Raw genomic sequence first — 27669 nt, forward strand, 5'->3', positions numbered from 1 at the left:
TCCTGCGGGAGGCGCTGGAGAGAGCAGGGGAGGCGCTGGGAGAGGACGGGGGGCTCCGGGAGCTGCTGAGGAGGCGCAGGAACAGGTGAGGGGTCCTGGAGGAGTCGTAAGGGGAATTTGGGGAGGGGTCTTGAGGACGTTTGGGGGGATTTGGGGAGGGTCTGGGGGGAACTTGAGGGGGTTTTAGCGGGGTCTGGAGGTGCTGGGGGGGCTTTGGGGGGGAATTTGGGGAGGGTTCTTCGGGGGGTGTCACGATCCGTCCTAACAGACGGGTTTCGTGATGGTTCATGGATTTGATCTCAGGGTGCAAAAAGAACCAACACGGTACAAGGGGGTTTGCAATGATAATTGAAACAAATGCACCTTTATTGAATGACCACTGCAAAATGTGAGAGAGGGATTAAGGGAGAGAAAAAGATAGAGGAAGAGAGAGACAAAAGAGAGAGAGAGAGAAAGAGGGGGATAGAGCTACCAAACATAGAGACGAAGTCCTTTGGTCCAGTCCAGTCGAGGATCCGCCTGTTATGTCGGGGAGATCTTGAAATCTCTCGCTAACTCAGAGGTTTTATTATGATAACTCTCTTGGAAATTGTGAGGGAGGGGGGGAAACAGATACAATAAAGAATAGATGTAACAGGTAGTCCATGTTCTCAGCAGTAAATGAGAGCCATTGTCTTCTTGGTCCAGCGGTCACAACCTGCAGGCAAACATCTCGCTTTGGTCAGCTTGCCTCCCCCACACACCTGCCCCGGGCTGGGGGTTTCAGTCCCAGTCCTTGGAAGGAGCAGAGGGGCCTTTTCACATGGGGGTTTCATGTCTCACTCCTTGATGGAGAGGCTCCTTACATCTCAGTCTGTCTGTCACGGTGGTTGTAAAACAGGTGAGGGTCTTCTGTGGGGGGACCACCTAGAACTCAGGAGAATCCAGCCAGGCCGAGAGGTGGGACAGCTCCCAAGGCTGTTGTTGCAAAAAGGGCACGGTGCTTCCTTCTTCTTCTCATTGGGCTCAGTGTAGCATACAGCAAACAACACCTGTGAAAACAATAACCTAACATTGTGCTCTCAGGTCTCGAAGCCTTTGGCTTGTGTAACTTTCTCCTACAAAGCCCGAGATTTTCAGTGGTCCCCAATGACGACCGTGAGGCAGATGAGGGATATTTCAGACAGACTCTCACACGACCCTGTGACTCACAATTGTCTTGAAGGGATCGTCATCAGCAGGGCTCTGGAGTGTCGCTGATAGGTCTTCATGACTCGCTGTACGTTGGTAGTAGAACCCGGAAAAATAGGGACAGCATGACAGAGAGAGAGAGAGAGAGAAAGGAGGAAAAGAAAGGATAGGAAGAAGAGGGAAAAAAAAAAGAGAGACAATAAACAAACATAATTAATATTGATCACAACAGTATCAATTTTATAACTATTTTCAAATGGTGAATTAATTAAAATAGTATTATTTTTATAACCATTCTCAAATGGTCAAAACAAATCACAAATATCAAAAGCAAAAGCAATAAACAAATCATAATATAAGCACTAACTTTAAAATGATTTTCTAAACCAATTCACTAAAAATCAAAAGTAATTCCCACAAAATCATAAATGGAAATTAGGATTATTCCAAAACACATATGCTTCATTCATAATTGCCTTGTGTCAAAGTCTTGGGGATGTTCACAGTGCACAGGACATCAGCCAAGTTGTGTGCATGAACTATAGACGTCAATCTTGTCAGCTGTTTCCTGCTCCAATTCATAACGAATGGGACTGCTGATAAAATAAAACCAAACAGATTTGGTATCAAAAGGATAACAATGGGATGACACAGACTGCTCAGGACACCCGTGGCAGTAGGAGACCACCTAAAAGAGTATCCCACCACCTGTGCTGGGCATCTTTCTCCACCCTTTCCATGACACGGGGTATCTGTCTCACATTGTGATGAACAGTCACCAGGGCTTTCTGTGCGTTTTTCTCAATCTTCTCAAGGATTTCAACTAAGTCTCGATGGAGCAGCAGTTGTCTTACCAAAGTGAGATCCATCCCAATAGGAGTAGGCATCAGTTTGTGAATCAGTGTGTAGTTGGATTGCAATGGGTAGTGAGAGGTAACTGGAGCTTCATAAAAGAAATCACATCCTGTAATCTTGGTAAAGTTACAAGCACAAAAATTTGAATAATTTTTAGTATCTACTACAACATTCTCTACAAATACAAAATCACAAGCAGGTCTGAAGCATGCACATCTATTGCCTATATATATAAGGACTGTTTCAGAAGTCTCATTAGGATGAATTTCAAAATGACAGATATTTTGCTCTGTGTCTAAACAAATGTCTTGAGCTATTGTATTGATTGCATTGCTTTCACAGATGAACCCTTGTTGTTCTCGGACAAGACAAGATTCTAAATTAACATTTTGCCATTTCTCACCAATTTGACGGGCCCATTCCCAATGCTCATAAGGATAGAGAACAGCTCCATCATGATTCAGCCCTAATGCAATCATAGGAAATATCAAATGCACTGAGGCATTACGTATGGTTAACACAAAAGCCATGGCTATGTTTGTAATGGGATTGTAAGTAAAATTCACCAGGTTCCACCAGGATTGGAATTCTCTTTCAAAATCAGTGGCACTGTCCCTAATTATTTTCCCAATTTCAGTAGGAAAAGTGCCTTCTTCACCTTCTCTTATCATTGAGGCAGCAACTGACTGCATCCACAATTGTGCCTGGATACAGCTGAGAGCCAAAGAAATGTTGTTTTGTGTAGCACCGAGTGCATCATTTACCAATTTGTGGTCATTTACATTTACCTTTTCCCAATTTGTCAAAATGTTTGATAGCAGCCACTGGTGTGTTCCTAAAGCCAATGACTGCAGTAGTTGTTGTAACTTGGTCAAATCTCTAGTTGTAGCAGCCAATTCTATTCATTAATACTTCTGAATCAATACTCTTTAGAATTCCCAATCCTGTTCCCACAACACCGGTTATGTCTCTTAGCGTCCGTCTTTTAAAAGAGTTCCGCTTTTGCAACCAGGTCATCCAACCCTCAAAGGAAGTTTGCAAAAAAGGCGAACAGGCCGGCTGAATTTCTGAGACATTACTTTGCATCAGCAATTTGACTTGTTTAAGAGAACCATGCTGGATTGAACAGTATTTGTTGTTGTCCTGTTTTCCTAATTATATCTGGTCCATTTTCAAAAATTCTTGGGCTAAGCATAACCAGTGGTTGGGCTGGAGTGGTGGTGGTGTAAATTGTAACAAGTTGGGCTATAGCATTTACTATAAACTTAAAATGTAGGCCCTACAGGCCTACATTTTTTGGACCAAAGACAAACCACTTCTATGGTTTGTGCTAATGTAAAATTGTGCCAACAATCCTGTAAGCTTGGGTGCGTACAAACCTTTTCATGCTTATTTGTTTGATCTGTCAAAACACCGATTGAGGTTGCGTTTCTATGGGTAGTTCCGTTAATCATTTGGATCCCATACTAATTTTTTTCCCCACTATCCCTTGAAGCTGCCAGGCTTTTTGGTTTTCCCATCCCTGCCTAGTGTATATCTGATTTTCATGCATAATGACAGTTGATAGGTTTAAATCCCTCACGTTTCCTGTGGATCTGGAAAAATGAACAAAAGCCTGGGACCAAGGCCATTCAGTATCAAGCTGACTAAGGGTGCTCTCAGTCCTTTCTACCCACTGGGGTGTGACTACTGTACTCAGTGTGGACTTTGTTATAGCATTTATCTTAAGTTTGTAAACTAGGCCTTTTAAAATTAATGGATTTGTCAAGTTATTTTGCCAACAGCGTGTCACATAAGTTGGTTTGGCTAAAGTAAAATTATGCCAGCAGTCAGTTGAATAATTTCTACAATCCTTTGTAATTGCATTGTTGGTTCTGGGGCCTAAAGTGTAGTTACCAACATACTCCTGCCAGCAGCACAGAGTGAGGGGAATTTGTTTGGTACACTCCCACTTTGTCGTAGGACACAGTTCTGTTGTAGGGATGTGCAAATAGTTTTTTCCATCTGGTGCTAAAAAATTTCCAGCACCTGCAATGGAGGTGGCTTTCTCATAGAGAGATCCTTCCACTTTTCTGCACGCTACCACAATCGACTCACCAATTGTTCCAGTTAGGGCTCTAGTCCAGTCCTTCTGATCCCATCCCCACTCACTTGGGCGATATATCTCAGAGTCATGCAGCACTATAGGCTCTAGGTTCAGGTGGTGACCCTTGGGATATGATCCTAGAACATTAGTGTGATGGATGGTAGCTTCAGACCACGACCACTCAGCAGGATTCTGTCCACGGAATTGTGGTAGGATGCAGAAAAGTATCACCAGTGTTATATCATGGTTCAGATGATCCTCATGTCCCTCAGGGTTCTTCTGTAAAAGTAAACACAACAGAATCCTGCCACTAAGGGACAGAAAAAGTTAGAAGGATGGAATTATCCAGTGTGTATTTATCCGATGCTCTCTCCCTAGAGCATCAGAGGCTACCCATGCATGTTTATTCAGAGGGGTTTTTAGCACTAGTGGTAGTTCCCCTACAGTAGGGAGGTCCACCAGAACAGGTTGTCCAGGGTAATATGCTGGAATCTTGAAATCATCTGGTCTCCCTAGAGAGGATATTATGCTTGGAGCTATGGGGCAAAAAACAGTGATTTTGGGACACCCATTTACCCCCCCATCTGTCATTCACACTTTTCACAGCTTCCCATAACTGAACATCCCAATTTCCCTCCTCTGGTTTCAAAAGTCATTCCAAAAGACCATTGGTCCTTTCCACGATCCCGTTAGCCTGAGGGTAGTAAGGGGTGTGAAAAGTCCATTTAATTCCTTCATTTTTTGCCTAATCCTGTACAATTCTAGCAGTGAATTGGGACCCATTATCAGATTGAATTTCCTGTGGTTTTGGGAAAATTCCAAACCATCCCTGCAATGCTTTAACAGTATTATCACCTGTAGGTCTTTTAAAAGCATTGGCCTGGACCATCCCAGATACAATTTCTACTCCTACTAGCACAAAGTGTTTAACTCCTGACTTCTTAAAGGGTCCAATATAGTCTACCTGCCACGCGTCCCATAAGCCTTTACCCTTTCTGAAATGCAGAGGGTCATCTTCCAAAGGATGTCTCTCCAGTCTCCAGTCTGCGATTGCTCACAGGCTGATACGCATGTTTTACACCTTTCCTTGGTGACAGGCCAACGCTGGGCAAGAGCTTCCTTGTACAAATCTTTCACACCTGTGTGCTGTCTTTTTTCATGCAGCTATTCTAATAGTTTGTGGGAACTCAGCACATCGCTCCCGATGTCCAGAGATGCCAGGAGAACCCTTGGGGGTCTCGGAAATCCTGGAATGTTGCCAAGAGTGTTTGGTGGCTTGATTTTGATCCATCCACAGAAGTGACAGCAGTTTGAGGACATGAGAATCACTTTAGAGTGAAGGGTGTAAAAGGGACACATTTATAGGGTGAAATATAAACTTTAAGGTTTTTGGTACAGGGGGGTTATGGAGACAAGATGGAGGGATCAGGGCGTGTCTCGTCCTTCTTCTTTCTTCTTCTTGTCTTCCATCTCCTGTGGTGATGTTGGCACTTGGGGATTGGTTTATGGTGAAGGTGTACTTGCTAATATGGGTGAAAAGTATTGGAAAATAAAAGTAAATATCATGTACGTAGATTTTAGTATAAAAAGACATGACCGCCCCGTGGGTGGTCACGAGTGCCCTTGGCTGCCTTGCAGATCAGACCTCTGTTGGGCAGACAGAAAATTTTGTAGATAAGAAACAATAAACAATCGGAAGATCGAAAAGCTGAAGAGTCCAGACTCGTCCTTTGAAGTGCGTGCCACCCAAGAACCACCCTACCCGTGTCCGGGCAGAGACAGACAGCCGGACCCGACATTTGGCATCCCTGGGTGGGCACCCGGTGGGCAATCCGGGGGGCTACCCGGCGGCGACCCAGCAGCATCCGGCAAGCACTCGCTGAGCCACGGTGAGCTCTGGTGTGCACCTCTTGCACAGGGGCAGCCTTGAAGTGCTGAGTGGGCAGCTCCCGAGCTGGACTCATTCCCAGGAGAGCACTGATAACTCCTTGGGAAAACAGCCAGAAAGCAGCCAGGAGAGTCTGAAGACACAGCAGCCACTGAGAACATTGCACTCCACTTCGGCTGAAGAAAGTTCGTAGCAGAACAGCTCGGATTGGAATCGGAAAGGCGCCTCCGAATCCATCTCCCTGTAATCTGCGGGCAGTGACCAGGAGCCTTCGGACTGCTCTGATGACAAATTCGGTAAGAAGGTCAAGAATTAAGAACATGGGGATACACTTTCCCAGGAACAAATAGAGATTCTGTCCGACCTACAGGGCGTGGCAGACACACACACTAAGGGGATCCCAAAGAAAAAACTTAGAGAGTTATTGTTGTGGGTGCAGTGTAATTACCTGTACTCAGAGACACGTTTGTTATTTGAAGTAGGTTTTTGGCAAGAAGTTAATAGACACCTATATTTTTTAGCCACCAATGATGATAAGACAGCCTTGAAATTGCGGTCTTCAGCAAGAATTCTGTTAGAGGCGACCTCGACTCAATTTAGAGGGTCAGCCAGGCAACAACTTGTTGCGAGTCCCACAGGGGCAGAGGGAGGAGAGCAAGGTTTGAAACGGAGATTGGCTCTGATCCCGATTGGCCCAGGGGAAAAAGTGCCCGAGAAAGGGGGACAAGGAAAAAGTCATTGCCTTCAGTCCCACCATCCCGAAGACCCAAGGGAACCCCAAAGCGTCCTGAGACCCCGGAGAGTGCAGGGGCTTCAGGCTCCGACTGAGGCACAGATGATACCATTCCACTCCCTGATGAAATGAGGTTTTCTCCCAGCGATATCAAGGAGACAGGTTGCTCTTTAGGAGCATACCGCCCCGATTTGCAGGAGTCAGAGGGAGAGGAGGTGGCAAAAGTGGCGGAGTTGGGGAGGGGGGTTCAAAGGGAACAAGAGGGAAGGGGGGATGTGCTCTCTCGCGGCAGGCGCGGCGGCGCGGTGGCGGCAGCTGGCGGGAGGGGCATGGAAGCGATGGGGGACACAGGTTCTGGTGTGGCTTTTGCGAGCACAGCGTCAAGGGCGGCGGCAGCCTCAGCTGGCGCGGTGCCAAAAGTGCGCGTGATGAGCAAGGCTCGCGGGAGAGCTGGGGAGGGCTATCAAACCGACGCGGCAGCGTCAGACACGGGTAGAAAGGGCGGGGCGGCTGCAGGGCTCCAGCAGGCTACTGTGGGGGGACGCAGGGGACGTGTGGTGGTGACGTCAGACCCGGAAATCTGGACGCGGAGATCGGCTCAAAACGCGGCGCGAAAGGGGATACCGGCAGGGGGAGGGCCGCGCGCTTTGGCGGGGGGTGTGGCTACAGCGTCAGAGGAGGAGGAGAGAGGGACAGGGACAGACAATAGGGAGGAGACTTCGGAGGTGGAGCGGGACGGAGACAGTGACGTCAGTACAGGGGAGGCAGGGAGCGTTCCCGAAGGCACGCGTGCGAGGGAGGTGCGTGCGGAGCGAGGACGGGGGCAGGTCCGATCCCCTGTGACGTCTCGGGCAAAGAGGAGGGGCCACGCTTGGGGTTCGACATCCCAGGGCTCCACCCCCTCTCCGGTCCCAATGCCTTTAGCCTCAATCCCTATGGTTCAAACCTCTTCCACTCAAAAGAAACATTCAAGTATTCAACCCTCAATGCCAGCTCAGTCAACAGCCATGCAAACTCGGTCTCAAACATGATTGCAAGCGTTGCAGTCTGACAAGCAGGAACCGATCGAGTTCGTGTCGTCATCACGGTCGTCCAGGCAGGCGACAGCGCCACCTCGTGGAGGGATGACCACACTGCAGGGCATGTCAGACCTGCTCGACATCGCCACCACATCACCTGCTGGCCAAACTGCGACAATGCAACAATTTTTTCCAACGATATATAAAAGGAAAACCACATTAAAGAAAACAAAAACAACAACAGCAACACAACAAAAGGATAATTTTCCATCAACTTCAGGATCATATGAAGTTGAAGACAGCTCAGATGAAGCACAGCCTCAAGGAGAAGAAATGATACACATTACAGCAAGAGAGGGAATTCCAGCATGGATGCTTTCAGCAGCGGAAGCAGCAAGAAATCTTCTGCAGTCTTTTGATGCAGCAAAAAGAACACGTTCAAGAGAACCTCAAGTTTCTTTTTCAGATTTAGGAGCAAGACCGAAAACCTCAAGTCAAAGAACATGGAGCGAAGGATCACCAAGAGCCTCCACGATTCCATTGTGCAGGCAATGGCCAATGGAGTTTCCAAAGGAGGAAGAAGAACGACCGATAGAAGCAATAGACTGGAAGGAAATTAGAAATGAATTATCAAAAGGAAAGGGTCTGATCAGAGGATCAGGAGACATAATAATGCCAGTGACATATGATGCACAAGGTCAAAATCCAAGGTGGGAAAGGTTGGGTCATGAAGTGATCAAAGACTTATCAAAGGCCATTCAGAACAACGGTCTGAATTCACAATTCTTCAAACAGCTCCTGAAGGGGACATTCAATACATGTGATTTCATGCCATTTGACATTCAATGTTTTGTGTCAATGATTCTTAAAGGGTCCTTTCAAACTAATCACTTGGGGCAAGGGTTTCGCTTGTGTTTCCACAGGGCGAGGTCTGAAGTGGGTGTCAGCGCGACACGTGAAGCCATTTCGGACAAGAGAGCAAGAGAGCACTGATCCCAGAAGCAGAGAAACGAGCACGCAGACGGAGGAAGAAACTCAAGTTGTGAACAATGACTCAGAAGAGGGACAAAAAGAATAAAAACTTTGGGGGTTTTTCCTTTGTGGCTTTGAGTGAGAGCATGACAATGATTTTTCATAAGGATGAAGTCATGAGCTTCATGATGCTCATGCTTTCATCTGTTGCTTTAAGCAATGGAGCAAATTTACCCATCAATCAACCAAAACAAAATGTTTGGGAAACTTTAGCCCAGGCAGCGAACTTAGAAAGTATCTGCCTGACACATTCGAAACCAGGGAAACCATTCACAGCATGCATGGTTGGGTTGCCAGTGGCCAAATGGCCAATTCCAGGACACTCTCCAATGGAGATTTCGCAGGTCATCAAAGATCCTGTGAATGAATGGTGTGCTTGGACACATCTTTTACCTGTGGCTTCTACCGAACCACAGGAATTGGAAATTTTCGGGTCCACAACAATGAGACTATGCATGAAATTCGAAATTTCGGATGTGTCAAGGACTAACAAAAGCGTTGATGTCACTCCAAATCGCAAGTTTTATAGAAACGCGTCAGCTTGGTGCAATCACACCGAGATGACAGCCAAAGGATCAATCCAGGTCCCAGTGCAATTGCCACGTGGGTTGTTTTTAATTTGTGGGGACAGAATTTGGCACGGCATTCCTGCAAATGCCAAGGGAGGTCCATGCAGCATTGGGAGGATTTCAATGTTATCACCAGATTTGAAAGTACTGAAAAAGCAAAAACATAAAGAGAAAAGGTCCTTGAAACATTACAGTGCAAACTGTGATGATGAAGTATACACCAGGGACAAGGCAAGGAGAATTGCGGCAGCAATTTTCTCACCTCAGACAGCGTCGGGGGTGGCCTTGACTCAACTGGACCACATGAGTTGTTGGTTGAGCAAGCATGCTCAATCAGTCTCTCTCGCTTTGAGTGATATGTTAAAAGACATAAGTAGTGTGAGAGAGGCAACTCTTCAAAATAGGGCAGCAATCGATTATCTATTGCTTGCTCATGGACATGGATGTGAAGAGTTTGAGGGAATGTGCTGCATGAATCTCTTGGATCATTCAAGATCAATTCATGAAAGTATTCAAAAAATGAAAGACAGTATAAAGAAACTCAGCGAAATCACTGGGTCATGGATTGATGATGTGGCGGGATTTTTTGATCTTTCTCCCTTATGGAGAGGGTTTTTAAAAATGGGATTTTATATTCTAATAATACTCTTAGTCCTCATGCTCATCGTCGCATGCATCTTTTTATGTGTGCGACGTGTCATGAGTCAAGTTGCCAAAGAAGTATTCTTGGTGCAAAGAGAAGGGGGAGATGTGGGAACTCAGCACATCGCTCCCAATGTCCAGAGATGCCAGGAGAACCCTTGGGGGTCTCGGAAATCCTGGAATGTTGCCAAGAGTGTTTGGTGGCTTGATTTTGATCCATCCACAGAAGTGACAGCAGTTTGAGGACATGAGAATCACTTTAGAGTGAAGGGTGTAAAAGGGACACATTTATAGGGTGAAATATAAACTTTAAGGTTTTTGGTACAGGGGGGTTATGGAGACAAGATGGAGGGATCAGGGCGTGTCTCGTCCTTCTTCTTTCTTCTTCTTGTCTTCCATCTCCTGTGGTGATGTTGGCACTTGGGGATTGGTTTATGGTGAAGGTGTACTTGCTAATATGGGTGAAAAGTATTGGAAAATAAAAGTAAATATCATGTACGTAGATTTTAGTATAAAAAGACATGACCGCCCCGTGGGTGGTCACGAGTGCCCTTGGCTGCCTTGCAGATCAGACCTCTGTTGGGCAGACAGAAAATTTTGTAGATAAGAAACAATAAACAATCTGAAGATCGAAAAGCTGAAGAGTCCAGACTCGTCCTTTGAAGTGCGTGCCACCCAAGAACCACCCTACCCATGTCGGGGCAGAGACAGAGAGCCGGACCCGACAATAGTTGATCCCAGTCCTCTGTAATTTGTTCTTTTTCAGGGGACTTAGTCTTGCTAAATCATCAGCTTTATTGTTCCACTCTCCTGCTGGATTTCCATCTGTCTGGTGAAAGGCTGCCCACCCCAACAAAGTTCCCTTGGCTTGTGATGTTGAAAATTTCTTGCCACTTTTCCTTTTGCCATACTGGAATTCTGTTAACTTCCCAATCATTTTGCTGCCAAAAAGGAAGCCACTCAGTACATCCTTTATACACAGCATAGGAGTCCGTGTAGATGCAGACAGGAGAGGTATTCTGTACCTCATGTTGGAAAGCACTCCAAACAGCTCTCAGCTCCCCAACCTGGGCACTGCCTTCTCCCTCGGTAATGATTCGTTCACCAGAGGAAATGTGGAGGGCTGCTGCCCTGTATCTCCACACCTTCCCCTCCTGTTTAGCAGAGGCATCAGGGAACCAAGAATTTGCTGATCGTTTGGTGGAGAAAGGAGGGGATGTTTTAATTACAGAGGAAGGTTTGTCATGGCTGCTGCCCAAGTTCTCAGTTTCTTGTAGCGCTAAATTTTTTACAGCTCCTTCTGTTATTGAGAAAATGTTACAGTAATGTTCAATCTGAGCATACCAGTTTGCAACTGAGGCCCTTTGGGCCACCCTGTCGGTGGGGGTGGGGTGGGGGGTCCCAGTAGTGACTGTCTTAATAACTTTGAAAGGGCCTCTCAAGACAACTGGTTGTTGTTGTGCAATTTTTCCCACTTCTATGAGAGCTAAGCTAACCACAAACAATCCTTTTTCCCAGGTAGTGTATCTTTTCTCAGCATCTTTGAAACCACAGGAATAGAAACCAACAGGCCTCCTCGGTGTTGCCACCACTTGGGGCGTGGTGTCCCGGGTCAAGGACGGCTCGGTGGCAGCACCTTTGCCACACAGACCAAGTACACGCACTCACCAATGTGGTGGATGGTGAAATGGTAACTATTTCTAACTGGTTTTTAATAAACAATGCTAACTTCTTTGAAATATAAGGTCCAAGATCAATAATAGGGCCTAATAAGGTAGAACCAAGGGCAATCAGTCATGGAGGCTGACTGAACCATGACTTAGGATATCTTTGCAGGACTTCCTCAGTTTTTTGGCTGATAGTTGTTAACACAGTTGACGATTTGAAATCATACATTTACCACAGCACCGAACTATCCTCCCAGAGTCTGCGACAGCTGACCTTAAAAGAAGAGTGATGTTGAGAACTCATGTCTGGATTCACGTTTACTCATGTCCGGATTCACGTTTCTCCAAAACTCCCTTTGAACCTTTTGACGCAGAAAATCTCTGGGCTGACTGGCGATCATTCCATTCAAGTAGAGCCAGAACCTGGCCAGAGTTGGAACTCTACTTGATGGATACCACTTAAAACAAGACTTTCAAAAACATTTATGTGAACCATGACTGATAACATTTTTGTTGAGCTTTTTTCCCCCAGTCCTTCTCTGCGCCGGCTTCTCCTTTGGTTTGGTCACTGAGTTTTTCACGACCCCGGTATGGTCTGCCATCGGGCTGCTTGATGATTCGTCACTTCCTTTAGGAAGCGGAGTATACGGGCCATGGGGGCGTCTGAGGATTCAGTCCTGCAAAACAAGCTTTACAAATTTCATTAGTTTTTGCCCTGAAGGTCCAGTTTTATCGACTTAAGCGGGCACCATTTAATTTTACTATTTTTCTTGACGGCTGTGTACCCTCGCCCTGTGAGTACCAGCCTCCAACCCGTTTCCCATTCTCCTAACTAATTTTTAATCATGACTTGTGGGCCTTCCTCTAGTGCCCGGGTGGCCCAGTGCCTCTGGGCAGGACTTTTTGTTTCGTCTCCCCTGGGGAACTGATTTAAAGCCAGCAGGGCGGTTGCTAGGATGCGCACTTGATCTTTTGGCCGGATGGAATTGGTAAAACCCTCTGTCAGGCTTCGACCTCGCCCCTTTGTCTTAGCATTGGGCCGCTCCCTCCCTCTAGGCTTGCCCCGCCTCCTGCTGGGGGAGGCCAGTGCCTTGTAATGAGATTTCCAACCCATGCTTCAAGCGGCGTCAGCTCCCCCTCCGTGTCTTTTCCTTCCTTTTTGCCTGCGCGTGTCTGCGCTGTCCTGCAGACCTTCTCTGTCTCTGCCGATCACGCCCGTGTCCGCATCCCCCCCTTCTGGCGCCCACCACCCCGTGGCGCGTAAGGCGGAGGCCCCGCCCAGGCTCCCTCGGACTCTGAGTCAATGGCAGCGCCCCGCGCCTCCGAGTTAATGGCGGTGCCCCGCGCCTCCAAGTCAATGGCGGTGCCCCACGCCTCCAAGTCAATGGCAGCGCCCCGCGCCTCCAAGTTAATGGCAGCACCCCATGTCTCTAAGTTAACGGCTGCACCTCGCGCTTGCTCTAGCAGCCCGCCCCAAATGACCACTTTTTCCCCTCAGCCAGCGTGCCTGAGCTTGGGAACTGCGAAGAGCGTCCCCGCGGCTGTAAATCCCCACACTCGGCAGACTCACGATCACCTGCAGTCTGCGCGGCCGCCCCCACACCCTGCCGGGGCCCTGCCGGCAAACAGTCCTGTGTGGTTTTCCACATTTCCTGCTCCTGCTGAACTTTTCGCAGAGCCTGCGTGACTCTGCCCCATAATTTAAGATTTCGCCCCGAGCCTGAGGACAAAGCCTCCTCTGCTAGGGCCCCGGTACAACTATCCCACACTTCAAGGTGGAAAATATCCACCAGCTGCCCAATAACCCCAATCCGCAGGAGCCTCGACACTACGAGGATAAAATCTCCTGGCTCGCAGTCTATGCCCCACTGCCTATGAATTTTAAAAATGACCTTTGGGAGGTACTCCATTTTCTCCTTCGCCGGTCCTCGGCGCCAGACTTCCTCCTTTGCCGGTCCTAAGCGCGAGACTTTCCCCTCTCGCCAGTCCTCTGGGAGCGTCCTCCCTGCCGGGGACAGTCCTGCTGCTCCGGCTGCCGTTCACTCGCCCAGGCGGTTCCTGCTTCCCGGATTGTCCCGGGTTTCGGCACCACTTGTTGCCGACACTTGGGGCGTGGGGTCCTGGGTCAAGAACGGCTTGGTGGCAGCACCTTTGCCACACAGACCAAGTACACGCACACACCAATGTGGTGGACGGTAAAATGGCCTTGATTAACAGTTGAACCCGGTCATTTATAACAGGGCTTAACGGTAAAAGGTAACAGTAAAAGGGGAGGGGTTCTGCCTGACCGTAACATCGCAATATCTTAACCTCCCACACATCGGACCCTCAGGACCCTGCTGCCGGAGCTGTACTGACAGCCCTGAGGAGCCAAATCCCCATTCCACCTGAAAGGGATCTGTGGGATGGACAGGGTCCAGTGCTTGGTGAGCTGTTGCTTCAAAAAACAGCAATTGCAATGCTTCCTCCTGAGAAGGAGTCCAATCCCAGTTCACCCCGTTTGCTTAGCAAGTCATGAAGGGGCCTAGCAATTATTGAAAGATCTGGAATGTGTTTTCTCCAGAACACTAATAATCCTAGAGCTTGCTGGAGATCTTTCCTGGATTCAGGCATTTTGATCTGATCTAAAGAGGTTAGGATATCAGGTGGAATACATGTCATACCTCCTTTCCAGCAAATTCCCAAAAACTTCTCTTCCTGAGAAGATTTCTCAATTTTCTCTGGGGGCATCTGCAAATCAAGACTTTCTAAGTGAGAGATTATTTTCTGCTGATGTTTCCCTACTACCTCTATTTCACACACACACACACCCCTCCCCAGCCCAGAATGTCATCAATGTATTGATAAACAGCTACGTTGTCAGGTTTGGGTATTTTTTCTAATTCCTGGGCTAAAGTAGGGTGGGCCAAAGTGGGGGAGTGTTTGTAGCCTTGGGGAAGCCTAGTGAAAGTGTATTGCTGTCCTTTCCATGTGAAGGAAAAACAGTCCATATCTTCTGGTTGTATGGGTATCATAAAAAACATGTCTTTGACATCTATAGTTGCCATGATTGAGTGAGCTTTTTCTTGAATTGATGTCATTAATTCAGCCAAATTTGGGACTGCTGCTGTAAGAGGGTCTGTGTTGGCATTAAGCCTGCAGAAGTCTACTGTCAGCCTCCACTTCACATTGGGTTTCCAAACTGGCCACACTGGCAAGTTGAAAAGAGAATGGGTATTGACTATTATTCCTTGGTCTCACAAGTCCTGTATAACCAGTTGATGCCCTCTTTGGCACCAGAATGTAGAGGGTATTGTTTTACATGAGTAATTTTGCTAGACAGTGAGGAGGATGCAGCTTGGAGTCTAATGTTAAGACGTGGCACGCCAAATGACCACAGGAATCCCTCAGAATCTTCCCACTGCCTCCCAGCAATAACATCCATCCCTAATAAATTGTTTGGAATATCCCCAATTTTGACAACTAATTGATTCTCCTCTCCATGGAGCATGAGTTTTACTAAGGCCACATTCATAGATTCTGTAGTTCCTAGGGCATTTAAAGCACAACATGGTTTCTTTGTTGGAACAATTCTACACTTCTGGGCATCCTTTTTGTTAGTGCAGAGATTTCTGCCCCAGTGTCAATCAGAAAGGTTACAAGTGCCTGTTTGAGGCCTGTGATAGCTGTGATCAATATATCTCCTGATTTATGTTTAGTGAGCATTCTCAGATACATCCATGCTCCAGCCCTTCGCTCACCTATAAGGGATGGAGAGCCTAGTTTCTCTGGTTCTGTGTTTGCTTTGGCTCACATCCTAAATTCTGAGGGAGAGGCTGGGAGAGGGTTTCTTTTGGCTCACTGGCTGGATTCTGAGAAGGGAGGGGTGCACTGGGTTGAACTGAAAAATTCGGTTTTCGATAGTGCCAATTAGTTATTATTTTCTGTAATTTATCAAGGGGCAAACCATCCATCACCTCTCTGGGGACCCCCCTTTTAACTTCCAACAACCACCAACGGTGGCGGTTAGAGATCTGTTTTCCCTTCCCTAAATTTTCACCGTGAGGAGCCCTGATAAACCAAACACCGTTTGTTTTTTCTGATTTCTCCTCCAGGGTTTTTACAGGTCCATATCATCTACTGTAATTAATCAAATCTACTGCAACCTCGCTCCATGTCCAAACTTTACGGCTACTGGCAGGTGAATCAGACTGAGAAGCTGGGGGCTGTGAGGGGATGGAGTATGGAGTGAAACCAGGATCAGTAGATCCAGTTTGGTCAGTGGGGTTACCAAGGAATCTATCTAGTCTCTCTACGGGACCCAAGGCCATTATGGTTTTCTGTAAAGTAATTGCTGTAGGTTTAGGCAGCCATCAAATTAAAGGAGTCATAATTTCAGGCTTTACAGGTAATTGCACTGGTGACTGAAAACCAGGAATCAACCTTTTTCATGAATCATTTGCAGGCAGGTGGCTTTGTGGGCGCCTTCCAAAAGCTGGTCGGGGGCACTGACTATAGCTAAAGGGTCTCCCCTTTCCAAAGGATTAATTCCCCCAGCCCAGAAAGGCACACATTGTGTCAGGGACCACGTGTCACGCTTATCTCCTGTTGTTAAGAAAACTCCATGTCCCCAGTACCCACTGGCCTCCTGTTCAGTTAATTTAATTTGATCTTCACCAGTGAGGGACACTTGGAAGACATATTCTATCTCCAATTCTTGTGGGAGGCACCCAAATTCTTTCTTCACCTCAGCCAATTTGGTAGTGCTGAATGGTATTTGTTTAGTTGTGATATGTGGTTCAAAATCTTCATCATTAATATAATTATATTCTGTTTTAACCAGGGGTCTCAAATGAGGGCAGCAGTTTTCTCCACAGTTTTTTTACTGCCTCTAGTTCCTTATGGGGATAAATCTGTTTAATGTGAGGAGTTTCTTTTCCTCTGCCTGTGTTGAGGAATCAGCATTCAGTGAATTCTTAACATGTTCCTCTCTAAGGGCAGCTTGTAACAGATGGATCTCATTTCTTTCTTCATTTAATTGTTTTTTCCAAATTTCAACTAGGTTTTGAAGGGAGTCCATTATAGCTTTTTCCTCACTTCTTCACTTTAAGAGAGTTTTTATAGCTGCTGTGAGACAAGCTCCCAAAACTGAGCAGAGAATAGTTTTATTTTTGCCCAGTTTAAATTTTGTTTCATGTTGTAAAGAACATACTCTATCAATAACATTTTCCAAATTAAATCAGTTACTTTGTGCCCGTTCTTCTCCTCCGGGAGAAGGTTTGGCATTGTGTTTGGCTAGTAGAGCATAAAATTCAGCTTTAACTTTTGCGCTGAGGTTTTCCGTCATTTTGTGAAGGGACCAAAACCATGACAGGGAGGTGTAGACTTAAGGCACACAACCACACAGCCTCTGCTGTGTTTCCCTTGCTTTCCTGGGTGGGTGAAGAGACTAAGTGTGCCTGGGAGGTTCTACTCAGTTACTTCAAATAGTCCCTTCACTTCCCAGACAGTCCAGATTCACACAAACACAAAAACAGTTTCCCTTTTTGCACTAAGAGATCTTTTGTGAAATTCTGAAGACAGAACCCTCAATTGAGTATGGGGGTGCTTTTCACCTAGGCATGTGCAGTTTGTGGGAAATTTGAGTCACTCCCTTTCCTTTTTAGACAACCGCTCACCCCTTTCAGGGTATCGGGCTCGGTGCGGCTGGAGAGAAACATCCTTCCCCTGTTACAGACTACACACAACCCTGCAAACCCCTCTGTCTGTCAGAATCCTGTCCATGACGCCAATTTAATGTCACGATCCACTCGTACAAGTGGGGTTGTGATGGTTCATTAACTGATCTCAGAGTGAAAAAACAACATGGAGGGGATTTCAGTCTTAATCAAAACAAATGCACCTTTTATTGAGTGCCCACAGCAGAAGCAATAGAAGGATTAGAAAGGAGATAAAGGATAGAGGTAGAGAGAAGAAGACAGGGGTGGGAATAGCTACCAACGGAGAGACAAAATCCTCGTGGTCCAGCCAATAGATCCATCTTGTCACGTTGGGGAGAATCTCAAATTCTTTGCATAACTCAGGGGTTTTGTATAGTCATCCACCAAGGGGAGAACAGATAAAAGACAATGGAGAATAAGTCTATTGAAAATGAGTAAGACAGTCCACGTTCCAAAACAGGACAAATCAATCTCAGCGGTGAGCGAGACCCATTGTTTTCAGGATTGGTGTCTATGAGAAACCAGTCTTGGTGCAGCAAACACACCTGCAGGCAACACTTGGCAAACATCCCACTTCAGTCAGGCCCACGCCCCTGTGTTAGAATTTTAAGGGTCTCAGTCTCAGTCCTTGGGAGGAGGCTTCTCTTACAGTGCTTGTGAGGCAGATGAGGGATCTTCTATGGGGGGATCACCAGAGGTACCCCAGAAAGTTCATCTGGCCAAGAGGTGGGGAAATTCATGGGCCATTGTGATGAGCAGGGATCGTGAAGCAGGTGTAAGTGTACAGAGCAAGCCGCTCCCTGTCAGCCCCTGCTCAAAGCAGTTGTAACATGGGGGCACAGCAAGCACAGCTGCAAACAATCACTTGGCGAGCATCCACCCCAACCAGGCCAGAACTCCAGCCAGGGTCCTCAGGGTCTTCCTCTCTGTCCTTGTGACGGTCGTGAGGCAAATGAGGGGAACTTCAGACCATCTCTTACAGCAGTTTACTTTATCTCTTCCTCAACAATCCCCCCCTCTGGGAGATATCTTCTGTTATTGGGCCATTGAGTGTCACTGCATGACTGATGAAAAATTCATCATCCCATTGTGAGATGCTCCGGCCAGAGGGAGGAGCCAAGCATTCCTACCTGGATATAATTTGAGATTTGGAAGAAGAGAGACAGCCTTTTCCCACTGGATTCCCAGAGAAGCAGCTTTCTTTTCCATTGCATTCCCAGAGGAAGTCCAGGCCCATCTACGCCACCACTGGACCTTGAGAGGAAAACTCCACCCTTCTACAGGATCACTGCTTCAACAGAACCCCACCTGTCACTGCAGGAGCACTGCAGCCTCCATTTAATAGGACTGCTACCACCACTGTGACCCACAGGGTGTCAGGTCATATTCTGACTCTGCCAGTGGGGTTTTTTTGTTTGTACTATTGCATTTGTATTTTTAGTTTTCCTCGTAAATAACTGTTATTCTTATTCCCATATCTTTGCTCGAGAGCTTTTTAATTTCAAAATTATAATAATTCAGAGGGAGGGGGTTTACATTTTCCATTTCACAGGAAGCTCCTGCCTTCCTTAGCAGACACCTGTCTTCAAACCAAGACAGAATGCCATCCATATAATGTAGGATAATGGCATCTGGGAGAGTCCTTTGGATGGGAGATAGGACAAGGGCCATGTACCACTGGCATATATAGGGGAGTTTTTCTCACTTTGGGGGAGGACTCACCGGTGGTACCGCTTCAGAGGTGCCTGTCTGTTCAGGGAGGGGATGGAAAAGGTGAATCTGGGAGCATCTTGAGGATGGAGGGGGATGTTGAAAAAGCAGTCTTTGATATCAACGACCACCAGTCTCGAGTCACAAGGAAGCAAGGACGGAGAAGGAAGGCTGCAAGGGACCCATGTCCTCAATGACCTTGTTAATTTTACAAAGGTCATGGAGGAGTGTCCACCTGTCCTTGCCAGGTGTTTTGAGAACAAAGACAGGGGAGTTCCAAGGGCTGTTGGTAGGTACAATGTGGCCCTTGGAGAGCTGCTCCTCCACTAGAAGCTCGAGGGTATGTAATTTCTCTGTTGAGAGGGGCCACTGATCCACCCACGGTGGGGTGTCAGTCTTCCAGGTGATGGTGGGGTGGTGCACTCTGCAGTGGCCCCAAATAGAAATCCCGGGACAGAGGTGGAATATCAAGTCAAGCTCCCCACTGGGACAACAGGTCCCTGGCCCACAGGGTGGTGGGTGCCCTGACTACAAATGGCCTGATGGTGGCAGTTTGGCCCTCCAGTCCCTCTGTTGTGATAATACGCTCGCTCCTCATGGAGATGGCAGCTCCTCCAATCACTGAGGTGACTCCAGTGACAGGAGTCAGCTCTGGGTTCAGGGGCCATTGAGGTTGTGTAATGATAGTAACGTTGGCCCCTGTGTCCACCATCCCTTGTAGGTGGATGTTATTACCTTTATTCAACTGACTGCACTTTATAAGGGGCTTGTCTTGGCCCATGATTTCAACCCAGAATGCCATTGGGTGCTCTGGGATATTGTCTATGCTTAATGGCAATAAAAAGGCTTGGGCGATCACAGTCTCTCTGTGCAGGAAGTGTGGTGGTTTTGTGCAGCAGAAAGTGACTGTGATTTCGTCACTTGGCCCAACAGTTTGTACTTCCACTATAATATGTATTTCATTTGGTCCATGAATACATTACCTATTACCAGCACATCCCTCAGGCCCTCTAGGGGTCCATATTTTCTGGTGGGAATACGATAGAAAGCAGAGTCATCAAATTGTATAGACAAAGCACTCACCAGTTGGTGTCATGTCCTGACCTGAACTTGCTGGAAAGCCTTGGTCACTCTGGTCTGTTGTTCGGAGTATGAAGAGCTCCGCGGGAATTTCCCACGTATTGGACCTCCAGAATAGTGGGGAGGGTACAGTGAAACAGCTTTCCATTTGCTGTCTTCACACGGGGCCACCCTGCAGTCTGTTGGAAGTTTTTTGGCTGATAATGCTGCTGGTGGTGGTGAGGTTACTGGTGATAACAAAACTGAGAACAGTTGTTAGAATGTCTGTTGCAATCCATACAGTGTGATGAATGGCACCTCTTTGGTGGCTGCTGGTCTTTAGGCATTTTGTATTCTGGACAGTCCTTCAAAAAAAGGCCCAGTTCCCCACAATTAAAACATTTTGCAGTGTCTTGGGATGTTAAAAAGGCCCTCTCCCTTAGAGATTGCCCTTGCCACGGTGTGTTCAGTGGAAGATAATTTGTTGCAGGACTCGTCCATCTGGTTGATTGTAGGTTCTGGGTCTTAATATTGTTTTGCACTCATTGTTTGCCTTTGCCAAGGCCATTTTATTTAGCACTTCCTTCTTGGCCTCTGGGCCTTCTATTTGTCACTCAAGTGCAACTTTAAGTCTGTCTACAAATTTCATGAAAATTTCACTTGCCCTTGTTTAATGTTATTGAAGCTCTGTGTATGTAGGGTGTCGTCGAGAGTGAGGAGCAGGGATGTCTTTGCAGCAGTGGTGATGCCACTGAGTGCAGCTTCTTGTAAGTCCTTTGCTTGGTCTTGTGGCTTCTGGAAGTCACCTTCTCCTGCCATTTATTCAAGGGTTAAATTTGGTTTGTTGGCATCTTTTGAATATGTGTCCGCCAGTGATTTGAGATGCCTTTTTTACTGCCTCTCCCACAGCATGTACTCGACCGGGGTGTGAGACTCTGTCCAAAGTTTCTCTCATCTGCCTCACAATCGTCATTGGGGACCACTGAAGAAAAGACCCTTGTCTGAAGTTTCTGGCCCTGTTGGAGAAAGTTACGTGCCAACGGCTCCGAGACCTGAGCACAGTGCTAAGCTATTGTTCACAGGTGTTGTTTGCTGTATGCTGCACTGAGCCCAATGAAAGAAGAAGGGGGCATCTTGCCTTTTTGCAGCAATAGCCTTGGAAGCTGTCCCACCTCTCAGCCTGGCTGGACTTCTCCTGAGTCTTGAGTGGTCCCCCACAGAAGACCCTCACCTGTTTTACAACCACCGTGACAGACAGACTGAGATGTAAGGAGCCTCTCCATCAAGGACTGAGACATGAAACCCCCATGTGAAAAGGCCCCTCTGCTCCTTCCAAGGACTGGCACTGAAACCCCCAGCCCGGGGCAGGTGTGTGGGGGAGGCAAGCTGACCAAAGCGAGATGTTTGCCTGCAGGTTGTGACCGCTGGACCAAGAAGACAATGGCTCTCGTTTACTGCTGAGAACATGGACTACCTGTTACATCTATTCTTTATTGTATCTGTTTCCCCCCCTCCCTCACAATTTTCAATAGAGTTATCATAATAAAAGCTCTGAGTTAGCGAGAGATTTCAAGATCTCCCCAGACGTGACCTGGTGAACTCCATTGGCTGGCCATCAAAGGACTTGGCTGTTCTATGTTTGGTAGCTATATACCTTCCTTTCTCTTCCTCCCTCTTTTCCTTATTTTTCCCTTTTTTCCCCAATTCCTCCCCAATGCATTTGGTTATTCAATAAAGGTGCATTTGTTTTGATTATCACTGCAAACCCCCCTGTGCCGTGTTGGTTTTTTGCACCCTGAGATCAAATCCACGAACAATCACAAAACCCGTTCGTAAGGATGGATTGTGACATGGGGAGAGTAGGCAATTCATGATATTTTTATTTTCATGCACGACCAAGACACGGTCAGAGAAGGTGGCTTCCAGAAATTTTTTTAAGAAATGCAACCCCCAACCATATTCCTTAGCCACTTTGCAGAGCTCCTTCAATTCCCCATAGGGGATCGGCTCCCAGGAATTGATTGCAGTCACCCTTCTGCTGTGTTTACATATAATCTGCAAGCCCACAATCTTTTTGGTGAGCTCTGAGCCCTCCCAGTGGCTTCCCTCTGCAGCTTGGCCCAGTGATCCTCAGACTCAGGACCGGAATCCAAGTCTGGGAATCCCTATTTTCATCCTCCGAGGAGGATGGAGGGCACTTGATGACTGCATGGAGCCTCTTGGGGCAGCCAGAATCTGCCTGTTTGTGGGCAGCTGTGGAAGCCAATATGGGCTCCTTCTGGTCGCTGTCATCACCACTTCTGGCTCCAATGTTGTGGGAATGGGAATGGGAGGGACCATCAGGAGGAGTCAAGAGAGGAAGGGGTAGGGTTGGTGTGCACAATGGGGAGGGATTCCCAATAGAGAGGGGAAGTCCCAACATGGACACACTTCCTGACACAGAAGGGAGGGGCAGGGTGTGATTACAGGAATAGAGAAAGTGGGAGGAGGGTCAGAGGCGTCGTTTTTGGCAGGACAGGGAGGTGACAAAATGGCCATTGCCTTTGTGGGGTCAGCACCATTTTGTGGAGAAAGGGCAGAAAAACTTGGAGAGGGAGAAAACAAGATGGCGGGGCTGGCCACATTCCTGGCACCATCTGGGAGAACAACTGGGGGTGGTAGAACTGGGTACATGGGCATTGGTAAGAGGGTTAGGAGAGAGCCCAAGGCAGCATGGCCAGTGCTGCCCTGGAGACGGGACAGAGGACACTGGGAGATGTCAGGGTGATGGCAGCAACCCTGCGCCTGCTGGCAGGATCCATCTCCCAATCCTCCCTGAGGCAGGGAAGAGGGTTTAGGGATGCGAGGGGAGGAACGGGGAGAAGGGGTGTTAAACTGGGGTCCCGAATGTTTCCCAATGTTTTCTACAGACTTAGCAATAAGGCCAAAGGATAAAATTTCCCCACTGAAAGATCCCCTTTAATTCAAAGAATGTAGAACCTTTTCCCTATATGGTCCCGGAACTCGTTAGAACGGATTCCCTCATAACATCAGGAAAATACTTGAACAACCAATGAATAAAACATTTTAAATCTCCCTTTGAAAAATGAAAATTTTCCCCAACAAGGATTCCTTTAACTTGGGTATAAACTTCCCTGTGTGGGTGGGTCAGTTTGGCTCCGATCCCCACACTTTCTCCCAACATCCAAGAGGAAAAGAAGGCAAAGGAAAGACAAAAAAGGGTGACCCCCAAATATAGTACTCACATGACAGTGGGTCAACAAAACCTCTCCAGGTTGTCTGTCAGCTTCAACCAATCTTCTCGCCTCAAGAAGGTTGCCGGTCGCCTGTGCGATTCCCCCAATAAAACTTAGGAGTCTCCTCTGGGAATTGGCTGCTCCGAACACGGCTTAACTTCAGTAGTCAAAAAGCTACTGAAGACACCTCCAGGAATGCTCCGGACAGGTCCCTGTTCAGGCTGCCAGCTGTCACAAGCCGCAAGCCCGTTGGTGGTGGAGAGAGAGGCAGCGGAGCCGTGACCTTCCAGAAGTGTCTCCAGTAATGAAGCCGCTCGGTGGCACAGGCACACACACACACACACACACACACAATCACTGCAGCACACACTTCTCTTGTAGAATCACCAACGACAAAGAAACGGGAAGGGTCTTTGTATGGATGCCAGAGAAGGAGGTTTATTCCAGCCACGCACAAAGGGGTTCAGGGACAAAGACAAAAAGAACAGTGGAAGGTCTGGGTTTAAATACAGGGGACATGGCGGGGGCGGAACAGAGCATCAGGGCCAATGGGCTGAGGGCTCAGGGCAGTACAGAGGGGAGATGAGGTGTGGCAACCAATAGGGTAAAGAGGGTGGGACACTGAGGCAATATGGGGCCAATGGATAAGCAGGGAAGGGAGAACATTCAAGGACATAAATATAAGGAAAAAGGGAGGGAGAGGCCAACAGTCCAACCAGGGAAGTAGAACTGGGTACATTTGCATATACAACAAAGCATCCTGGAAGAGGGTCTGCTCAATTGCCCTGAACAGGGGAGATTTCTCCAACATGGGGTCTGTTTGTCTGTCCAAAGGTCTATAATGGCCTTTGTTCTGTAGGCCCACCAGCCTCCACAGACACTCAGTGGAAAAAGGGGTTAGAAGCTTTGCTTGTGAAATTTGTGAGACATGCAAACCAGAATATTGCAGCCCTCATGACTGACCACCTGGCCAGAGAAGGAAGCCACTCAGACCCTGTTGGGCAAACCCACATTCCTAGTGAGGCCCTTGAGGGTATTACTGAAGCTGTGCATAGCACATTTTTAAAGGTTCCTGATGCTGTGAGACCCCAAAAAGTATTTACTTATGTAAAGCAAGGACTGGTGGAGCCTTATATGCAATTCAATGGCTGCTTGAAACAAGCTCTTAAAAGACAAATTGAGAATGACATTGCCAGACAGGTGTTGCTTTCAAAATTAGCTGCTGAAAATGCTAATGAGAATTGTAAAAAACTTCTGAAGTCCTTGTCTAAGGAGGAGCCCACCCTGCTGTAAATGATAGAGGCATGTAACCACCTGTGTGCCTTCAGCATAGGGCAACCGTTACTAATGAACCTTACTGTGGGGGCTGGTATAGCAAATGCCTTTGTGTGGAAGGGGCCAACAGCGGGCCTGTTAGCTAAAGGAGTGAGAAGAAAGGTAAGAAGCAAGAAGTTGATAAGGATTCTCTCCAAGGCTGTAACTAAGGAGACCAAGAAAAGTAAGGAATTGAAGAAAGATAAGAAGAGAACTTTGCAGCTGGATGAAGTATTTTTAGAAAGTCAGTTGAAGTCACTGTAACTTATTACCAATGATGTTATGTTGATTTATGGTGGCCAATCGTTAGGGTAGAAGAAGTATAAACAATTAGAAAGTGTATAAAAGGTCAGCCATGTTCGATAATAAAGAGTTGCCATCTGAGACTGCTTGTGGTCTCTGCCTTGTGTCATGACTGGCCTGACAGTGACATCTGGTGACCCTGATGTGATTCAACACCCTTAAGAACATACTTGATCTGGACCCATACGGGCTCCTAGAGACTGGCAGCCATGACTCACTGGGACGTAGTGGGGGAGGCGGCGTTGGTGCAGCTGAGAATGGCGGGTGGAAGCCACAGGGAAGCCCAGACCTGATTTTCTCCTATCAAGACAACTGGAAGTAGGTGAGCCACCAACTAGTAATAATGGGAAATAATTTATCTAATGAAGAAGAGACTGTTTTGGCTACATGGAAAGTTTTGTTAAGAAATAAGGGAATTAATACTTCAGACTATGCCCTTCGTAGTATATTGCTGTGGGCTAAATCACAGGATTTTGGCACTGATCCCGACACAGCATTTAGTGTTAAAGCATGGGAAAAAGTCGGGGACAGACTGTAGGAAGTCATCTGAGTGGGAGATAAAACTGTTGTTGACCTAGCTGTTACCTGGGAATTGCTTTTTGAGGCATTAAATGAATGGAAAACCGAGCGAGAACAAACAGAGCAGGATGTGGATGAAGAATCGGGGTTGATAACAGAAACTGATGAAGGGGATGAGGCAGAGGGGGCCTCTGATGGGGAACTTGGTGAATCTATCCTTGAAGAAGGTGCAGGTGCCATGCAAGTTACCAGGTAGGCTACCAAAGCTTCCAGGAAAGCTGCCAGAGCTTCTGGGCTGGATGCCAAAGCTTCTGGGAAAGCTGCCAAAGCTTCTGGGAAAACTGCCATAGTATCTCCTTCTCAGACTCCTAAACCTCTTTATGTCACAGCTGCACAGCAGCTCCTGATGGTGCCTGTATACACCACACCACTGCACCAGGTAGCTGAAATGTCTTTAGCAGAGAGAGAAACCCAGTCTTCTGCCCCCCTGCTTCCCTCTGCTCTAGCCCAGCCATCTGCCCCTTCGCTCCCCTCTGAGCTGCCTGAACAATCTCCAAGGTCGTGTCCTCCGTTACCTGACAGTGACAGTGACAGCGAATCAAGTGATGAGTCTCCCGCAGTAACATCGGAGTTGGGGCAGGGAACTATTGACAGTTCACCTTCTAATAGCTGTAGCCCTACTGCTCCATGGACTTTGCCCCCACGTCAAGTAACTGGGCTTCCTTGAGAGCCTCAGTGTCCTGGGTTGACTATATGATGCTTTTATCCCCAATTATGTTATGTTGAATAATAAGTTTTGCACCTTATATTATGTTGAATAATAAGTTTTGCACCTTTAAGAGTGTTCCAGAGAGTGAAGCAGCGGGAGAGAAGAAGCAGCAGGTTTTTTTCAGACACCGTACTCACTCCTCCACATTTCTGCCCCTGGACTGTTGTTGTCTGCGGATGGACTGACAGTGGGACAGAGCTCTCTTTTGCTTTTAGTTAGTTTTAGCTAGCTGAGGCAAAGAAGTTCCCTACTGTGGGGACTTTTGTTTTTTTCCCTTTTCCTTGGAGCTCTTGAAACCCGCTCTGGACTGAACACCCAGGGGAGCACGGGCAGCTGCATCTGTGGCCCACCAGGCCGGGCCTGGCCTGCAACATTTCCAGCACCGGAGGGACTGATCAGAGACAGAGTGAGCTGAGCCGCAACCCGGGGAGGGACTTTCTCAGTTTGTCATTTCTTTTGGAGTGGCAAGAGATTTTATTGTTTGATATTGTTAAGGTTTTGTTGTTTAATAGACAGGTTTTTTCCACCTTTCTCCAAGGAGGTATTTTCTCCCAGACCAGTTGGGGGGAGAAGAGCAGATTGGATCTGCTTTCCTACTGGAGCTCCTTTGGGGGATTCTCTCCCAAATTTGCTCTAAACCTGGACGCTAAGGAGTTTTGGGAATTTGTTAGGAAGAAAGCAGCTGAAGAAAAGAATTGGGACCTGATAGAAAGATTAGGTGCTCCAAGAGTACCTCAGGAGAACAGTGCTAATGCAAATGTTGCCTGTGATAACCCTATGGCTTTTCCAGGTTTTAAAGCAGCTCCTGGAACAGGGCAGGATGACAGTCATCACGTCTTTGCCTGGAAGGTTGTGCAAGATCTCCAATCGAAAGTGGCTCAGTATGGCATTAATTCCTCAGAGGTAATGCAATTAATATGTGTAATTAATGCAGATATGCTTGCACCTTATGACATCATGCATCTTGCTACTATTTCATTCCAGCCAGTACAATACAGTGTATTTCAAGAAACTTGGAGGCAAGTGGCTGAGCATACAGCTGTAAAAAATATGCAGTTGCCTCAACACGACCCTCATCATGCTGTGGGTGTTGATGCCCTACTGGGCACTGGGCCTTTTGCTAACCCAGATTCACAGGCAAGGTGGGATCCTTCAATTTTGGCACAAGCTCAGCAAATTGGCACGAGTGCTTTAATTAAATCAATGGAAATGGCAGCTCCAAAACAGAGATATGATACTATACAACAAGAGATGAGAGAACCATTTTTGCAATTTGTGGAAGAGCTTGCTGCAGCCATTGAAAAACAGGTAGATGATGAATCTTTGCGACACAAATTCTGTACACATTTGGCTAAAGAAAATGCAAACTCAGGCTGCAGAAAGATTATTGACACTTTAC

The 27669-nt window shown here is 47.2% G+C and overlaps 1 pseudogene; it reads right to left on the bottom strand.

The window, feature by feature from the left end:
* Positions 1-27669, bottom strand: part of LOC143695872 (uncharacterized) — a 198268-nt pseudogene that overhangs the window by 39979 nt on the left and 130620 nt on the right.

The sequence above is a fragment of the Agelaius phoeniceus genome, chromosome 27 (assembly GCF_051311805.1).
Source record: "Agelaius phoeniceus isolate bAgePho1 chromosome 27, bAgePho1.hap1, whole genome shotgun sequence".
Taxonomy (NCBI): domain Eukaryota; kingdom Metazoa; phylum Chordata; class Aves; order Passeriformes; family Icteridae; genus Agelaius; species Agelaius phoeniceus.